Source organism: Dermacentor silvarum, chromosome 6 (assembly GCF_013339745.2).
Source record: "Dermacentor silvarum isolate Dsil-2018 chromosome 6, BIME_Dsil_1.4, whole genome shotgun sequence".
In the NCBI taxonomy this organism is placed as follows: domain Eukaryota; kingdom Metazoa; phylum Arthropoda; class Arachnida; order Ixodida; family Ixodidae; genus Dermacentor; species Dermacentor silvarum.
In genome coordinates, this window is record NC_051159.1 from 59,479,402 (window position 1) to 59,485,066 (window position 5,665).

General features: G+C 42.9%; 1 long non-coding RNA gene across 1 annotated transcript in view; it reads left to right on the forward strand.

Annotated features, from left to right (window-relative positions):
* The window catches only part of LOC125946245 (uncharacterized), a 172,737-nt gene extending 168,364 nt beyond the window's left edge, over positions 1 to 4,373 (forward strand). Inside the window, exon 3 of the long non-coding RNA XR_007467490.1 lies at positions 4,302 to 4,373. This is a non-coding gene — a long non-coding RNA (uncharacterized LOC125946245). The remainder of the gene's footprint in view (positions 1 to 4,301) is intronic.
* Positions 4,374 to 5,665: the final 1,292 nt, after the last annotated feature.

Genomic DNA, 5,665 nt, shown 5'->3' on the forward strand with positions numbered 1-5,665 from the left:
GCTACTTTTTTTCATTGAGGGGCTTTAGTTATTGTGGGATCGGGGCGGCTTCTAGCGGCAAGCACCGGAACTATGAGTGACGGACGCCGCCTGTGTATTCCGCGCCAACGCGCGGGCATAAAAAGTATAGAGGAGGCTATGATCTAACACTCCTCCGTGTACCCGCGCTCTTGCTCGGGGCGGTGCCGCCGCCTACGAGCAGAAAAGAGAAGTACTGCATTATGACACTAACGCGCACCGACAGTGAACGCTTCGGTGGTCTCAGCACTACGACGCCTCGATGCCAGCATTCGAAGGGACGCTGGCATCAAGAAGCACTACCAACGCCACCTAGGTGGCGTTCACCGTACTCAGCACAGCGGAGCGTGGCCTCCGCAATTAGCTCTGAAAATGTTTCTGAAGTTGATCGCGGAGGCTGCAATTACGACGCGCTGTACGCGCTGATTTGACTCGGTGACGATTCAGTTACGTGCTTTGTCTTGCGCGTTGTATTAGTGTGTCAGTTACGTGCTTCGTCTTTCGCGTTGTGCTAGCGTGTGCAGCGTAGTGCAGCTTCCATATGCACGACGGTTGCTCATGGTCATCGACGTTGGTAGTCGTGATGGAGGAGACGTGCCACCAGGCGTCAGCGTGGGTGCATCAACGCCTAAGGGCGCTTTAGCCACAACACACCAATAGACATTATATATCAATGTGCAATAAACATTACACTACTTCTGTGAAGACACGTTTCACTTTCGTGTTCTATACCGATTCCTATATAAGAGGGATCAACCACATTTTCTTTCTATATGCTCTCTCCTCTTTTTATTTATTACCTGCAATGTTTTAAGCAACACTGCCGAAAATTGTAAAGTTCGAAAACAAATAAAACCGGAGAGTTTGCAAAGCGTTAAATCGGCAGTCAAAACAGATATCGCAGTTTTGTCAACTGTATTCGTTAGAGTGTCTAAAGTGGACAAATTTGATATGTTAATTTATATGGTGCATGACTATGTTACAATATAAGTTTCCTTCAACAGTTCTACTCAAATGTTATTGGTATACTTTGTAACGCTGCACAACACGCCAATTTTGTCCGCTTGAGATGTATTATAATCTGCAATTTACAGAAAAGTGACATAATGTTTGGTTGCTATAGTTCGAGTTCCACATCTTATTGTTTCGTATTTTGAAAGTTCACGATTTTTAACAATTAAGAAATGGTCAGCCTCAATAAATAAAACGTTCCTACAGTCACTAAATTTTAAGTTTTCCTTTTATGTGAAACAAAATAATCAAATTCAGCACAGTGGTTGGAGAGAAAAACGATTTCTCCGCTTCAATGTATTGAGATAGGAGCCTCGAAGATAAACCTTCCTCTTAAAACGTATCTTACGAAATGTCGCCGAGCTGGACATTTATAGCCTGCTGTGTAAACGTATACGTGCATGCCAGGAACATGCGACTATGTGCATTCCGATGGAACTATTCATCAACTTGTAGATGACTAGGGCCATCGTGTCTGTACATAATTGTGACTTTATTCTGTCGGGCGGTCACATTAGGGTTCAATAGAAAGGAGGATAGCCTGGTAGGAATATTCACAAGTAAATTCTCTATTTTAGCGTTGCAACGGTATTAAGGAGCAGTACAAACTGATAACGTTCAGAAGACCAGTAAGCTGGGTCATTTCGTATATCTACACTGCATTGCGCCATGTTTGTGTCTGTACGTTGTGTCACCGCGTTTATGCGGCACTGTCTTCCACAATGCTAATGATTGACTCTTGCATTGGTAAAATATTTAAAATGTGACATTGTTCATTTCTTAACGGTGCCTGTGATTGTCATTGAAGTCCGAGAAACTGTTGGAACAGAGTGCAATGGACTCAACAGACGAATAAGTGCTTTTGTAGCTGGGTGTGTCGCTTGGTTTTTTTGAAACTACAGAAACATTTTTAATCATTTTGACTTACATAGACATGCATTGCCTGAGATAAAGAGATAAAGGGAGTTATCTTTGCCTAACTAGGGTCCCTCCACCCATACAGTGATATTGTGACATGTCGTTATGTCATCGCAATGATATCTCCATACGCTACGAATTATGGTACTGAAATGCTAAATTACCAAAATCCAGACATTCTTAATCACCACCCGACTATTATGTCACTGATTCAGAAAAACACATCAGTTCATTCTTTAATAATCATCTTAATCCATATTTGCCTTTTAACAGCGGAGCTGTTTAAGCCGGCCGTTATTCCGTTAGTCGTCCACAAAAAATGTGGGCCGATCCTGGTGGTAGTGCAAAAAGGGTCCAAGCGCAATGACTCGTACACCTGTGCACTAGCGAAGCTGATCCTGGCTAAGTCTAGCTAAGCATGGTTGGGACTACTTAAGCTTAGTCAGTCATCGATAGCCAATCGATAACCAATCAAAAGCTAGTCAATAAATAATCAATAAATTCCGGAAATGCTGGGGATGACTTGGTAGTACTTAGCCTTGCCGAAATACGTAGCCAATACCTTTGCGATAGCCAATCAATAGCTAATAGATAATTGATCAATAATCAATAAAGTCAGGAAAATTTAGGGGATGACTTGGTAGTGCTTAGCCTAGCCCAACAGCCAGGACTAGCTAGGTGCCCATCAGTTCCGCTGTCTAATTTAGCATTGCACCTCCAGTGCTACGCTAAGTTTTTTTCTAGCACTGAGCTTTATTATGCACTGCGTGTCGTATGTTTTATTGTTTTCTCTTTCTGGATTCATTGGCCGCACTACCCTTTCATTCAATCTCCATTGTCATCTCGCTCCAATTCTCTCTGTAGGAAATTGATTTTCGAATGCAAGTGCCCTGGCACCAAGTTGTTTACGGCTAATATTTCCTCCTTTTTTGTGCCGCCCTCTGAGTGTTGTCACATTGTTACAACGGGGCTTGAAACTTAATCAGGCATCGTCTGCCTTTATATCAAGTTCCTTGCAACAACGTATTTTGCTATCTTTCTTGTTGTCCAATAAACTTCAAACTTTATTGGATGTCACGCAGATCAACATGGCTTTCAGAACACGCATAACGGGTTTCAGTTGAGTCATAAGGCAGGCCTAAAAGCTAAGCAAGGCACAGAGTCTCCTTGCAGACTTCGCGAACTCGCGGCCAATTCGTGGAGCCGCACATCGTTATGCTGACTTTATTGATGTCAGCAACATCTTCAAGACGACGAGAGTGCAATACTTCCATGCTTCAGTGGATGCCACGTTTTGTGTTTCTTCTTTTTACCTTTGGGTTGCACCACTCTCCATAATGTCCACAATCACAAAATTTTGCTTACGTCCACAATCACAAAATTTTGATCGCCCAGTTATCATGTCAATTGTTACACTCAATGGAGGTTAACCGAACACCGGCCGTTCAGGAAGGGCTGTTATAGTAAAAGAGTTTGATTAACGAGGGCCCTTGTGTTTAAGTGCACTTATTTTACCGAGACCAATTGCTTGCGCATAGTTTGGTCAGATCAACACCTATCACGCCTCATCCTCTTCCTTCTCCCCCACCTCCCCCGCCACTTTATTTATTGAAATGAACATAAATAGAGGCAAATTTGTCACTGACTGCTGGTGATGACTACATTTCATTTGGTTATTATATAATATGATAAATGAAGAAAAATGTGTGATTTCTCGCATGCGGTGATACTCAAATAAATTAGAAAATGTAGCCTTGTGGCGCATCTTTCTTTTTTTCTTGTAATGGAACAAACCCAAATGTTTTTCTAGCCTGTTTTATTTTGCCTTGAAGAGGGCTTAGGTTAGACAGAGACAAGCGCACTAACTATAGCATCAAAGATAGATAAACGAAATGGACTTTGGTGCAAAACCCAAGGGTGTAGTTCCCCTAGCCGCAAGCGGGATTGGGAAAGCGTTAGTTTGGGTCGTTTGACTTCACTTTTATTCGTATGACGTTTCTTGCACTGGGTAGCATGGGTTAGGGCGGCAATGTTCGACTACACATTCCTTGGCAAACAGAAAGAAGGAATTTACTCGCTTGCTCGTTAAGTGTTCTGCAATAAATTATCATGAAAGCCCACGACGCTCGTGCGCTTGTCTTCCAGATGGCTACGGGCCCCGAACAAGAAGAGAAAGAATAAGATAAGCGAGTCAGACACCGCAAAACATTTGCGAAACATTTGCCTTTCTCTCGCTATTTGATTGGTAACTTGGTACACTCATAGTGATTACCATAGCGTTGTTTTCTAAATGAGGGCTAGACTATTTATAAATGAGCTTGGTCCAGACGAGATCGGTCTCTTCCACTTTGCAGGTGGACTTCCAGAGGAAGAGGAACTTCGTATAGGCAGCAGCCGACACTTGGCTGCGAGCGAGTCCCACAGAGTAAGTGCGTTTCATGTTTGGCTCGCTGAGTGTGGCGCATGCTGATGTTCCCAAATCGTGTCTCAGAATCTGTCTTAACTTTAAATATCTCGCTGAAAGCTCAGCAGAGAGCTTCGTTTAAGCAGATATATGTTATGGTGATAATAAATCAGGCATTGTGTTGTTAGTTGCTACTACTTTTTGCACATATCGATTAGCATTGATAAAATTTATTTTATACGAAATTACCGGACTCTGGACAGGGTACAGATGTAGCTAAATGCAGGAAAATTAACGAGAGATGGTCTCTACTAGTGGACAAAAAAAGGTAGAAAAGATGAGAAAGAAGATAAAGAAAAAATAAGAAGGTGCTATCAGGAGCACGCACGACGAAGCGCTTAATGACGACCACAGTAGGTATCACTATCCGGTCTCTGAATCTGATTTCTGAGAGTGTATGATAATTCAGCCTGACTTGAGGACCCAGACATTAGGCCATTGCGCTGCAGAATGAATATGGCTACTTAAATTCTACCCTAAACTATGAACCTTTTCATGGAGCTTCTTGCTATACCGCGAATACAATTGCGTGTGGCCAGGAGTGCAGTGGACCATCGTACTCTTGCCAGTAGTCTCACTGCCACCTGCAACATCGCATAATTTCTTTATCCGATGAACAGCTGAATGTGTGTAGCAGTGCACTTAAAGACACGATATGCGCGTCCGTAAAAATAAATTGTGTACGAACTACTCGGATATCATATGCTTTGGCGCAAGAACAGGAAAGGCTAACGAAATAGGTCAGAAAAATAAAGATATATTGGGGTAAACAAGGAGCCTTATATGTATATGCGTAGCATTCTTTAGGCTGCATCCTGCATCAATCTTGTTTCTGTGCTCCAAAATGTATATTTCAGAGACACGCTCCTGGACAAGTCTTATATTCCCAATAACATACAAATACACATCGCAATGCTACGAAAACAATATTCGAAATGGCAGGCACGAGCCAATAATCGCTGACTCGGAGTTCGATTCGCAAGCGAATCTCCAACCCCACGTCTCCCCACATTTTGTGCTGTAGGAACACAAACAACGTAAAACATGATTGAAGGTTCAATATTTCCTTTCAGGTTGCCTTTTCATTAGAACGCTTCGATTCGCAGTTCGATAACTGCTTCCCCTGGCTTCGGCCAAATGGTTGTATACATGTCGGGCTGCTTGCTCGGGGCGCTCCACGTCAATGGCTGTTTGTTTCACTTCACCTTCGCGTTCCGCCCAGGCAAACATGGCAGCAAGAACAGCAATACTCGC